The sequence below is a fragment of the Notamacropus eugenii genome, chromosome 6 (genome assembly GCF_028372415.1).
Source record: "Notamacropus eugenii isolate mMacEug1 chromosome 6, mMacEug1.pri_v2, whole genome shotgun sequence".
Classification (NCBI taxonomy): Eukaryota; Metazoa; Chordata; class Mammalia; order Diprotodontia; family Macropodidae; genus Notamacropus; species Notamacropus eugenii.
Genome location: NC_092877.1, coordinates 64,299,274 through 64,313,380, shown reverse-complemented (window position 1 = coordinate 64,313,380; position 14,107 = coordinate 64,299,274).

Sequence of the window (14,107 nt, the reverse complement as noted above, 5' to 3'; positions counted from 1 at the left end):
CAGTTTGGCTTTATACAATAGAGAAGAAGCAGGATCAACGAGTGTTGGATTTGTTCTCCATGGATGACAATAGTTTTGTGAATTCTCTTCCTTCTTTTCTTCCTCTTACTCCTTTTCCTCCTCCTCTTTCTCCTCCTCCTTTTCCTCCTTGTCTTGTTCTCATTCTTGTTAAACTGTTCCTAGAGCCTGTTAAATGGGGAAGGAATAACTGGAGTTAGTGCTGGGGTAGGTAGGATTGTCCTCCCCCCTCTGAAAATATACATGTGTACCCACATGCATAGACATATAAATACAGAGTGAAAGAATATACCATCTCCCCTGAGGTCCTACCAAATTTATTAATGTGTGTAGATCAATGCATTATACACACATATTTGTATGTGTGTACATATATACATATTCTCAAAAATTCCCTGAATACATTCCACTGCCTTCAGGTCAATAGTATATATTCTTCATTATTCTTATAATCACTCCACACCATTGTTGACATTTATTCACCAATTTACCCAATAAATGTTTATTAAGCACTGAGTGGTTGCAGAGTATAGTGGATAGAGTACTAGATCAGCAGTCAGGAAGTCCTGAGTTCAGATCTACCGTCACACGTATACTGTTTGGACCTGGGCAAACCACTTAACCTCTCCACTTCAGTTTCTTAGAGGATTGTTGTGAGGATAAAATGAATAATATTTGCAAAATGCTTAGCATAGTACTTGGTACACAGTAAGTGCTTGTTCAGTAATTTCAGTTGCTTCCAATTATCCCCAACCTTGTTGAGGTTTTCTTGGTAAAGATACTGGAGCGGTTTCCCATTTTGTTCTCCAGCTCATTTTACAGATAAGGAAACTGAGGCAAACATGGTTAAAGTACTTGCTCAGGGACACATAGCTAGTAAATGCCTGAGGCCATATTTGAATTCAGATTTTCCTGACTCTGAGTTCTACATTTTTATCCACAATGTCACCTAACTGCTTAATAAATATTTGTTTCTCCCTCCCTTCCTTCCTCCCTCCTTCCTTCCTTCCTTCCTTTACTATTTGCATAGTATATTTTCTAGAGCACTGGACCTAGAGTCAGGAAGACCTGGATGTAAATTCTTTCTCTAATCATGGGTAAGTCATTTCGTCTCTCTGAGCCTCATTTTTTTTTTATCTTTAAAATGAGGGAACATATAGTTCCTATCTCACAGAGTTGTCATAAGTGCTCTTCAAAATTCTAAAATATTTTATGATTATCAGTCACAGTATGTGTATGATAGTAGATAGCCACCAACCCCTGGGCTAAGGCCAGAGGACTTTTGGCAGACAGGCCAATTCATGCCCTTTACTTGCCACTGTGGTTTGGCCAGTTTCAACCCCGAGGAACCTGACTTCTCCTTAGGGGATCAGGCTCAGCCCTCATATAACTTTGCTCATCACTTCTATCCCTTGTTTCTGAGGAGAATTGCTAATTACAGCGATCTTCCTCTTGACTCTAATATAAGATTTCCTCAAGGAAGGCCAGAAAGTTGTTTTAAAACACTAACTAATGTGTAAATATTAATCAAAAATGGAACAAGCTGTTTATTACCACCCAGAGAAGGGACTGTTAAGGATAAATGGATAATAGTATGCAATGCACAATGATTTGAACAGAATTTATTCACATCTTCTAATCACAGTTGTAATCTGTTGATAAGCAGAAACAAATTGCCCTCAGAATTTATAAAAAAAGACAGGTCACTTTCAGCATTAAGAGTCAAGAAAGTCTTCATTAAAAGAGGTTGCATTCGAGAAGAACCTTAAAGACTCCATATGTTAGGAGAAGTCAGACTTATACCTGTTGATAAGCAAGATTCATGCACAATAATTCACAACAATCACAAGTAACATGATCTTTTTATTACTTATGCCAAATGTTGTCTACCACTATTCATCCCTTAAATGAAATTCAGAGCTTACTTGTTCATAGCCAGTCAGTTATTTAATTAGCATTTAATTTCAGGAAGTGTATTAAGTGATGGGAATATAAAGAAAGGTATAAAACCATTCCTGATCTCAAGGAGCTCACAGACAGAGCCCTCATCCTATGATAAAAATACATGATTCTCTAAATGGTTCTTAGAATCTAGCTGTTCTTCACATCACCATTAGTTCTCTAAATAATATTTTTATAGCATAAACCTCTTAAAATTATTATGGCTAAAATTTATTCCAAGAAGACCACAATGCAGGTTTGAGGCCTGAAAAACAATATGTTGCAATGAAATATATTGAAATTTGAGCAAGAAGACAGATTTGAATCCTGGCTTCACATTGCTTAGGACGTGATTTTGAGAAAGTTGTTGAGTCTTAGTTTCATCACATGAAGAATGAAGTTGTTCATCCTTCATTTCTGAAGAGGATCAGTGAAAATCATGGGATAATTTCTTGAGTAGTACATGAATTGCATTTAAGTGAGGCGGCCTCACTCTCTCCTTCAGCATCATAAAAGTCCAGTGACAAGACAAAAGTTAAGACACGTGGCCATGGCCCAGAATGCAGTGGATGACCATGGTATCCTTGAATGCCAGAGCAAGCTCTAAGTGCTCCCCAGCACCTATTTTAGCTGTGTTCATGAGAATACAAGTTGTTCTCATCCACCTATTTCACCAGGGTAAATCTTTACATACTTGGGGTAGATATTCCCCTAATTCACTGATGTGTTGGAGGCCCATCCTTTAAAAATGGAGATATTAACAAACGTCTGTGCTGATCTGAATGTTAACATCTGTAAAACTCAGCATAGAATAAAAGTCAAACCAATATATCATTATTTCTTTAGAAAGTTTGTTAGATAGACAGGCAGACAAACAGACAGACAGATAGTTGTTTGTTTAGTAGTGTAATCCAGTACATGCTTTATTACAAAAAAAAGAAGCTTATTCATACACACAAATACAAAAAACTTATATACATTTTTACACACAGACACAGTCACAGACAGACATGCAGACACACAGACAGATATATATGTATATATGTATATATGTATGTATGTATATATGAATTTAACCAATAAGGGAAGTCATTGCATGTAGGAATCCTTAGATGAATCCTTTTGTGATGTAAAATAAATCCCGATATAAAATAAACAATTATTCCTTACTTTATGTAATTTCTGAATCTGATTTTCCTTTACTAGATTGGCTGCAGGCCAGTCTACCTGTATAGACAATAATAGGTAGCAGTATCATTTTCAATTAAAAAGGATGAATTATATACACAGAACAGAGTTTCACACATGGTTACATTTTGCATATCAGCTGAGACATTTATGGAAAAATATTAATTATTATCATGACATAAAATTATATTTTGCTCTTATGCAGTATATTTTACTTTAAAAAGAAAAAGCCACTATCTTACCCAGAAACAGCTTGCTTGGGAACTACGCCCAATTATTCTCTCCAGCATTGGAGAGCTGCCCAAACCTCACCAGCTTCATACCAGCCTAAGTTGGGGATTGAGCAGTAGGAGAGAGAAAATTTGGAAATGCATGGTCTGATTGTGGCAGTACCTGAATAAACCACTTTCCAGAAGTGCTGGACAGTCCATCCTTTCCCCTTTTACCACCCAGAAATATCTACCTCACCATTTATCTTATAGTCCTATTCCTGGGAAGTATGATAACTTTTGAGGTTTTACTGTGCCTTTCCTTTATTCCATACATACACATACATACATGCTCACACATGCACAGAGCATATACACACAGCACATACACACATAGAGATAGACATGGTATATGAATACACATAACACACTCATTTAGGGGTGAGAGAGGGAGGTGAAGGATGAAAAGGGGAACATGTTAGGGACATTAACCAGAAAATCAAGGTGAGAACTCTGCATGTGGAGAACTTAGACAGGAATATAGATCCTGTTACATCTGGATTCTGAATGAAACCAGAGTGTCACTTAATCCTACTTTTCAGTTTTATTAAGCATTACTTTTCCTCACTGCTTCATCTCTTCTTGTCGATCCTTATGGTTGGGGTTAATGTTGTAATAAGGGCCCTATTTCCTCAATCCCTGTCATCTAAACAGTTCCTTTCTACAGTTTCATCTAACCCCTCACCGCTCCCTCCAAGGCCAAATGATGTAATGAATGGAATTCTTGACCTAGAATTAGGTAGAAAGGAGTTCAAATCTTCTTCCTGACACTTATGAACCATGGGACCCTGAGCAAGTGACATCAGTTCTTTGAGTCTCAATTTTTTCTTTTGTAAAATGGGGATAACAGAATGTCTAACATAATGGATAGAACTCCAGACTCAGTCAGTAAGGTTGGGATTCAATTCCCTCCTCTAAAACATACTAGCTATGCAAACCTAGAGAAGTCATTCAACTTTCTGATATCCCCCAGACAATTATCTCAGTCTATAAACTGAAGAGGAGGGACCAATTTGCATCAGTAGTGCAATTTGTGGTTATTCAATAGTTTTAGTCATGTCTGACTTTTTGTGATCCCATTTAGGGTTTTCTTGGCAAAAATACTGGAGTTGTTTTCCATTTCCTTCTCCAGCTCAATTTATAAACGAGGAAACTGAGGCAATGGGGTTAAGGGACTTGCCCAGTTTCACACAGCTAGTAAGTGTCTAGGCTGGATCTGAACTCAGGAAGATGAATCTTCCTGACTTTGGGTCCCACACTGTCTTCACTGTGCCACCTAACTGGATTTGAACTCTTAACTAAAAAATACCTCCAATGGAATAAATCTTTTTTTGAAAGAAAAAATACAGCATTTACCTCCTTGTGTTGCTTAACTGACAGAGGATTAAGTGTGATAATGAATGTAGAGTGCTTAGTAAATCTTAAGAGTATATGGAAAGGCCAGCAGTCTGCGTGGTGCCTAACCTCCACTGCCCCCACATCCTACTATGACCTTGTTAAACTACCACCATTCTTAATCTCTTCCTCAGATATTGTCTCTAAACTGAAATTTGGACCTATTCATGAGGATGTTACATTTCTGGCTACACTCCTTAATCCTGACCATTATTTTCCCCTCGATTCTGCCTTTGACTAATCTTACATGACCGCAAGGAGAAGTCATCCTCTTCTTTGTCCCCATTGCAACTTCTATCCCACTGCTACTGTCATCATCACTCAATGACTTTTTCTTCTCTGAAATCCATGCCATCAGTCTTCTGAGAGTCTTTTTCACTGCCCTCTGCAAACCACCTGTTGACTCACACATCTTTCTCCAAGCATTTTATAGCTGTCTCACCATCATCCTCTTCCCCTTCATCCTGGGAGTGTTCAATCCAGTTGTTGACAACCCTGCTCAAACCTGATCATCACAGCTCATTGAACTCAGCCTCAGTTTTCATTCTATCTTAGTCCCAGGCCAGTTGATCACATCATGATATCACTTTCCTCCCCTATCCATACTGGAAACTACTGTACGTCTAAGATCATAGACAACTTTCCTTCTGACCATAGTGTCCTGACCTTGAACCTTTCACATTTTCTTATTCTATTTGTAGTTATTAGGATAGACGATGCAATCATAGAATCAGTAAGACTCACAACTGAGTGTCAGGAGGAGATAGGTCTAGAATATGCTTGTAAAAATGATCACCATTAATGGTCCTATGCTTCTCTCTGCAACAAAGAGCAGAAATATTCATTCCAGTGATGCACTATGACTTTGAAATATGGAATCATCAGTCTGTAATGAATTAAATTATAGATTACTCAAAGGGCAATGGAGAGTCACACAATGGATATGAGTCAGTGACAGCACATTACCAGTAAAGATTTAGACATGAAGAGTCTTATAAAATACATTATCAAAGAAATATGACTGGCAAAGGAAGTAGGTTGGTCATGTATTAAGAGAGAGGGATCAGTGGATGGCCTGTGAACACCAGTGGTACTGAGACAATGACAAGAGATTTGGGTAAAAGAGTCTTAAATGCTAGATGGCCACCCTGTGATGGATAAATGAGAGATTACGGATAAGACATGTTCAGGATAGAAGATGAGAATGTATTATTATATGCACCAATGGAAGGTGTGCATGCATCCAAGTGATCACAGATCTTATCAAATTAGCAGTGTATCATAGTTATTTGCATTTATCCCTCCCTATACTTTCTTACAAGTGATCTTAACATTAACTTTACAATTAGATTATAATCTTACCATCAGAGTATAAATTGCTTGGAAGGAGGACATAGGGCATATTGTTTCTACTGTTTTGTTTGGGAAAAAAGTTCATAATGTATTATATGTACCATTTTGTGTTGTCTTTTTAACCCTAGCACCCAGGGCAATGCATATCACATAGGAAAGGATTAATCGATGCTGGTTAAATTTCTTCAGTTGAAAGAGGAGGGGAAAGGAGGAAATGTGGAGAACTAGAGGAAAGGAGGAAGTGGATTTAAAAAATGGACATAAGGAGGCCAGAGAAGGAAAGGAACAGGACTAGGAAAGGGATAGGAGAGGAAGAAATATAGAGGGGTCAAACAAGGGAAGGAACTATTGAGGAGAGGGAGAAAGAGGTGATGAGAAATACCGGGATGGAGAAGGAGGAAAGGAAAGAAGGAGAAACAGAAAAAAAAAAAGTATCCATTCAGTTTACCTCAGTGTGGTGAAAGCTGCCTCAGCCACTGCTTAGCTGACCTTGCTCCATGAATTGTTAAGACCCGGATGCTAGTTGTCTGTCACTGAACAACATTTTTCATCCAAATTTAGAGTTTCTTGGGAATATTAAATCCCTGGTGATATATTAATTTTCCTCCAATTTCTATAGTGGGGCAGACTTGGTCTTTGAAAAGTGGCCATAGTTTACGTGAATCTTCTCTGACCCTTGCCAAAAGTCAGTCAGTTAAGCGTTTTTGTGGCTCAAGACCAAATGCTTATACATCAGCTGCATTCACAAAATCTTGGTAACATGACAAAATTGCTGACAAGTATATTTTTCGTTTGATGTGCATAATCTCTTGCAAAGATATAAATAGAAACATTTTAGAGTTAGCGACTAGCTTGTTTCTATTCTGCCTAGAATAATTTCTTTTAAAAAAAATAAAAAGAGGGAGAATGAGAAGGTACTTCAGAGGTCATGCTACCTATAACATATGCAATTAGATTGTTCTCATTCATTATAATAATAATTTGATCTATTCTATACTTTATACTTTATATATCACTTTCCTTAAAACAACTGTGTGTACACATGTGTGTGTGCACACATAGGGGTGATAGTGGGGTTAGTACAAGTGCAGTTATAATCTTCATTTTATAGATTAGGAACCTGGTACAAAGGGAGATTAATGACTTATTGAAGTCACACAACTAGTAGAGGATGGGGAGTAAACTTTTATGCATCACAAAGCCCCAGAAGTTTCCATCCCTGCTGTATTAAAGAAACTCAATCTCTGAACAAAATTATTTAATACCTCACATATAGAGAGTACATTATATTTCCTGGGCACTTTGTAGTAAGTCTATCATTATGCACCCTTACCAATCCTACAAGGGAAGTAGTACCAATATCATCATCCTACTTTTTTTTTGGAAATTGAGCTTGAGTGGTCATACAACTCAGACTTCCATAATCTCCACTCATAGTAGCATTCCTCAGGTGCTGAATGGAGCCCTGGAGCTGGGCTCAAAAGACTGAGTTCAAAATTTGGCTGCAATTCTCCCTAGCTCTGAGATTCAAACCTAATCATTTCTGCTTTCTTACCAGGAGTTTTCTCTTTTATAAAATGTTTGCATTTGTTTCAAGTACTTAACTTTCAAATTGTCTTTGTATATGTTCAAGCACTCTAGAAATGAGAGCTGTTACTATCTTTTTAATATCACTGCTGAACATGGTATCCTGTGGTGCTTAATGAATCCTTGTTGAAAGAATGGATGGATGGATGGATGGATGGATGGATGGATGGATGGATGCATGAATGGATGAATGATCATTACTCATTATCACATTATCTCTTTAACTTCTAGATCATGAGAAGGCATGATTTTCTAAGTCATGTGAATGAGATAGACATTACAAAAATCATGTGTGACTGTTTACAAACTTCTTAGAAGTGCCTTTTCATATCATTGAAACAGATGGTGGGAAATTGCAATAGCAAAAAGGTCCCCCTTTGTGAGACTAATGAGTAGCCTCACTTTATTTACACAGGGATCCAGGGGTATAAGGGATGAGGTGGAAACAGAATCAGAATAGAAGATCACAAAATTGCAGTCACAAAACCTTGTTGGTCACTGGAGTCCAATTAATACCTGAATAGGAATCTCTTCGACATACACCAGGGGATTTCCCTTGAGAGATCACTCATTACCTCCTGAGAGTACCCATACATTTGGAAAAATCTTCATTTCCTTCTCCTTACAACAAACTATAATCTGCCTCTCTCTATTATCTTCCTAGTACTCTCCTCAGAAATAATGAAAAACAAGTTTAGTTCCTTTTCTAAAGTACAATCTTTGAAATAAATGAGGATAGTTATTGTTTCCTCTACTAGTTCTCTTATCCTTTAAATCAGAGGATCTTAGATTTAGATTAGCAAGGAACCTTGTAAGCTACATACTCCAACACCCTCATTTTGCATAATTAATTCAACAAATGCATTAAGTTCTTATTTATATTCAAGGCACTGTTAAGGCACAGTTAGGGATACTGATGCTTGGGGGAATGACTTGCCCAAGGTCATAAAAGTAACAGGAAATTGATCCAAGATTTGAATCCGAGTCTTTTGACTCCCAAGGCAGTGCTCCTTTTCTTACTAAGGCCCAGATCAAGGAGCATTTTCTCTGTAACCTTCCATAGGCTTTCAGCCCTTAGAGAATTTCATCAGCTAAGCAGCTAGAACACAGAACATATGCTTAGGAAGATCTGAGTTTGGAATCCGCCTCACACTTACTGGCTTTGTGACTCTGACTTAATTTCTTTTTGCCTCAGCTTACTCATCTGCAAAATGTCACTCATTATATCTTATATTGCTACTGATCATTTTCTGTAATAATAATAAAATGATGATGATAATGACAATAATAATTTAGATTTTATTACCCTTAACAGTGATAACACACATTTCACATGTAGCAGTACCCGATTTGATCTTTTTCACACTGTGAGGTAGCTATAATCCTGTGGAACAGTACAAAGAGAACTGGCTCTAAGAGGTTCAAAACTTATGTCTGTCAGTCACTAATCATGTGATCTTGTGCAAGTCAGTTAATCTCCAAGGACCTTAGTTTTCTGAAACATTAAGTGCAGTTTTTGGACTAGATGGCTTCCAAGGTGCTTCCCATTCCCAAAGCTATGATCCGACCTCTTTTTCAGATGATGAAATTGAGGCTTACTGAGTTTAGGTCCTAATCGCATTATTAACATAGGTACAGAGGATTAAAAGCAGTTTTACTAAGCAGGGATTTGTGTTACTCAAAAGAACTGTCTATCAGCTTTGGTACACTAAACATGCAAGCCAAGTCACCAATGGAAATTGAGTCTGATTCCTGATTGTTCTTATAATGGACTCCTCTCTAGAGTGTGTGTGTGTGTGTGTGTGTGTGTGTGTGTGTGTGTGTGTGTGTGTGTATGTGTGTGTATGTGTGCGTATGTGAAAGAGACAGACAGACAAATGGAGACAGAGAGACAGACAGAGAGAAGGACAGGAGGAAAGAGAGGGTGGGGAAGGAGGAAAGAATCAGAGAAAAAAGAGAGAGAAGGATGGAGGGGAAAAAGGAAGAGGAGAGAGAGCAAGAAGAGAGAGAAAGAGAGAGAGAAAAAGAGAAGAAAAAGTAAAAGAAGAAGAAAACAGAGAGCTCTATACCAGTTCTTGTACCAGTTCTTTATCCTTCTTCCCAGTTTCTGACACTAGTAATAGGTGTGGTTTCCTTTTCTGCTCTCTAACCCAGGACAAGCAGGAAACTGTGAAGACTGAGTAGTCTCTGGCAGCTTGACAGAGGTCAAGGACATTGTCCTTTACACAAATTGTTAATGGAGCTACATGAGGAGTGTGTGTGTGCGCGTGTGTGTGTGTGTGTGTGTGTGTGTGTGTGTGTGTGTGTGTGTGTGTGTATGTGTGGGGGGGGGGATGTGGTGGAAACAGCTGTCTGTAAGCTTCAGGCCTGCATCGTCCCCATGCATAGTAGCCTCTCTGAGTGCAGGCTGGTACAGCTAGAACAATGGGGAGACAAGAGAGCCTTGCAAAGCTGCCTGTGGCCTGACACCTTTGGCCTCCACCTTCCCCAGGGCTCCATTTGTCACTGTGGCTGGGTGGGAATGGCTGCCCCCATCTTCTTTATTTTTATGATGGTGCCTAGACAGCTCACCTCAAGCTGAGGCTCTAACAGCAGGGCAGAAAAAGGAAGTCAGACAAATGAAAGCATGATGCAAAGCTGTCTTGTCCACAGGCCAGCCCTGAAGAAAGTTCAAAATATACGGGAAGCAGTGAAAAGTTTCCATCTCCCCACATCCATCTCTCTCAGATGTCAGAACACACTCCCCTAGTGACATAATGGTTGTAGACAGTTAAGCATTTTTAATTCTGAAGCTTCACCACCTCCCTCCCCTGGTGTTCCTTCTGCCCAGCTCATCTCACTCACATTAGCATCTATAATGTAGTCTCCTGTATTAGTGGTCTAGAACCATTCCAGTCTCTCATAAGGAAGCCTGGAGTATAAATAAGGATGGACCAGAAGTCAAGAGCCCTGAGTTTATGCCCTGCCTCAGCCACTAAGTGTGACATTGACAAAGTTCATAATATCCCAGGGCCTCAGCTTCCTCATGAACCAGAAAGGTGGCACAATTTATAGAGCACTGAATTTGGAGATAGGGAGATCTGAGTTCAAATCCTGCTCCAGATATTTATTAGCTGTGTGACCATGGGCTTTAGTTTCCTCACTTGCAAAATAAGGGGGTTGGACTTCATGGCAGCTAAAATTCCTTTCAGATTTAAATCTGTGATCCCATGACCTGTATAGAGAAAGTCATGGACTGAATAGTGTCCTTTCCACCTCTGCCAATTTGTGCTATGAATAGGGAAAGCTTGAGAAGAAAAACTGACATTTACAAAACAAAAATGATAATAGTTTACAATTTCATAGTGTTTTACAGTCACAAAATCCTTTAATTTAATCTAATTCAACAAATTTTTAACTATCTACTGTGAGAAAGACTTCATGCTAGGTCCTGCAACTCTGAAGACAAGGACCATGGGTCTTTTAAAAATCCACATTAATGAAGGGTGGGGTGGGATACCATCCATATATAAATAAGTATAATTAAAAGAAGTATGATAACAGGGAGAATATGATAGAAGTCCAAGAGACTAAGCAAAGTGTGTGAGGAGTATTTCATGGGGAAGTGATCACTTTTAGCTATGGAGTTCAAGAAAGATTTCCTATAAGAAAGTGTACCTTACTTGGACCCTAAAGGAAAAGTCATTTTCAATAGATAAAGACAAGAAACCTTTAGAAGAATAGGGAGAGGTGAGGCCCTTCTTGTCCCTAGAATTCTGATGGGATATGCTTTAGACTGACTCTATGACTACATCTCTGGCCCTGGTCCTGATTCTGGCTCTGTAAAGAAAATGTTGTGCCCAATACATTTGTCTCTCTATCCACCAGGCTGCCCTTAGTTCAGATTATGGCAGTTTCCTTTTCTAGTGGGTGATTCCTCCTTCTCTTGTTTCCCCTATCTTCCCTTACTGGATGCCATAGGTAAAATATGTGGCAGGTCCCAACAACCCTGTCCAAAGGTTTGATGTGGGACCTGCTTCTTCAACTGCTTAGTACATTCTGAGTCTGGCAAGAAATTGAGTGGGTAGAAAAAGAAGGAAAAATATTGATGCTTGAAAGCTGCCTTTTAATATGCTCTCTTTTTTTCATGGTTTCAGTACTTTTGTGGGCACTGAACAATCCCCCTTGTGAACTCTTTGTAGTCACCGTTGCTCTCTATTTTACAGGTTCATGCTACTTTTTGTATACAATATGGTAAACACAGGAATGTGGTGATGACCATTTCAACTATTGTGGTTCATGCCCACGGTCTCTAGAAGCAAAATGGTTACCCAGGTGCCATGGCTACCAACTTATGTATAACCAGTCAAGGATGATAGCTATACCTTAGTCAAGCCACATGGTCTAGCCGAGTGCTTACCTTGAGACTTAGCCTGAAGGTACTCCATATTCCCCCAGTCAGGAAACCTAGAACCTCATATAAATGGAGCCACTGAAAGTTGACTACTTAGCATTTTTTTGTTCTATCTCTGTAGCCATCCTTCCCTACACCCCTACAGTATGCCTGTGGGCATATGTATGAGTGTATGAGTTGGTATGATTTTTGCCAAGTCATTGAAAAAAAGGCAGTGGCTTAAGGTCAAATTGATTATGAGACATGTTAAAGGCAAAAGGTCAAGATGCACATGTCAGATCATTTCTCACCATCTTGTGAGGTTTGCCAACCTTCCCTTGAACCCAAGAGGAAGAACCTCATCTTGACACCATTTCCATCAGGACTCCCCAAACACATACCCTCTTCCACAGTGCCCAGACCTGGTCAGGAAGTTTGAACAGATGTCTCTTACCAGGGACTGAACTGTGCGTCAGTCCTGCTGGTCAGAGGTGAGGGAAAAAAGCCATATCTCACTAGAGCCAAAAAGATGAAGATAAGTTCAGTCAGTGGCTTTGGGTCTGTGACCATGTCAACTACAGTATATTTCTGAAAAATTCTCCTTGACATTTTCCAATCTGGGAGATGTATGTGTTCTGAGAGATGAAGGATCTTCTTGTATCTGAAGCTAGAATTGGCAGGAATTATTGTCATGTCTATCCAGGCATCAAAGAGATATGGCTAAAGCTTGGCAGAAGGTGGTAGACATAGGTCTTGTACCTTTCTCCCTCAGTGAGGTGAGACAGATGGGCACTCAGTCAGCCTTAGTTCTCTTTATTAAGCTGCGCTCTTTCTGATCCCCATTTTTTTCCTTTGACAGGAAGGAGATCCAGACTGTGTTGTCAAATCTTGTTATTAATTTTTGTTTTACATTTACTCCAATATTGGTAACTATTGTGATCTCTGTTTGTCTTCTGAGGCTGGTACTGCTGATGAAGTTAAAGTTGTGGATAGGATAGGTTAAGACTTTCACATGTGAAGAGGAGGAGAGATGGGGTGAGTACAAAATATGGGAACATCTCAAAGGAGAGGTGGTCAAGTCTGACTATTCCTAGTTTTAATGCTCCAATCAAATTCTCTCACTCTTCACTCGGATCAATTTCTTCTGCAAAATGAAGAGAATGAAACTAGATGATTTTTAAGCATCCTTTCCAACTCTAAAATCCTACAACCTACTCTGACCTTGGTGTCTCTTTCTCTTCCTAGTACCCATTAAATCAATTCTTTCCTCCCTTTCACATCCTCCAACAGGCAGTGAGGTAGGGAAGGGGAAGTGAGGGGTGATTAAGAGTTGGCTGGGTCTTGTCCAGAGAGGATGTACTGGTGTTTGACTTCTAAGGACAAGCCTTTTTCACTCTCATCTTCTGCTGTTCTCGTTCCTGCACATGTAACCTGTTGCTTCGATTTGTTCTTTCAATGGGCCTCTTCCTATTTGGGTTAAGCCCAGTTTATATTTAGACCAAGCTCCTGTTTGTAATAAATGCATGAATTTGAAAAACCAGCTAAACAAAATGAAAAAGAAGAATACTCTCACACAATCAGGCGTTTTCCTCACTTACAAAGTGGAGATGATAATAGTGGCACTACTCACCATAGCTGGCAAAACTGTTGGTGAGGTTTGTACTGTGTCCACCATAAATTGCTATGTTAATGTAAAGTATGGATGTTATTATAATCATTTCTCCTATAGTGCCAAAGCTGGGACTTAAGTCTAGTTCTCAGCAAAATATAGCCTATATATTGTATTCTTTCCACTGCTCCTCCACTCATTATTATTTCTATTTGACAGACAAGAAAGCTAAATTTTCAGAGAGGTTTTACATCTTATCTAAAGTCATAGCACTAGTAAATGTAAGAATCCAGTTTCAGTCCCAGGTCCATTGACAGTGAGGCCTCTGTCACTGCCAAACCCCTAGGATAATAATTGTTTATTTGCAAGTCCTAC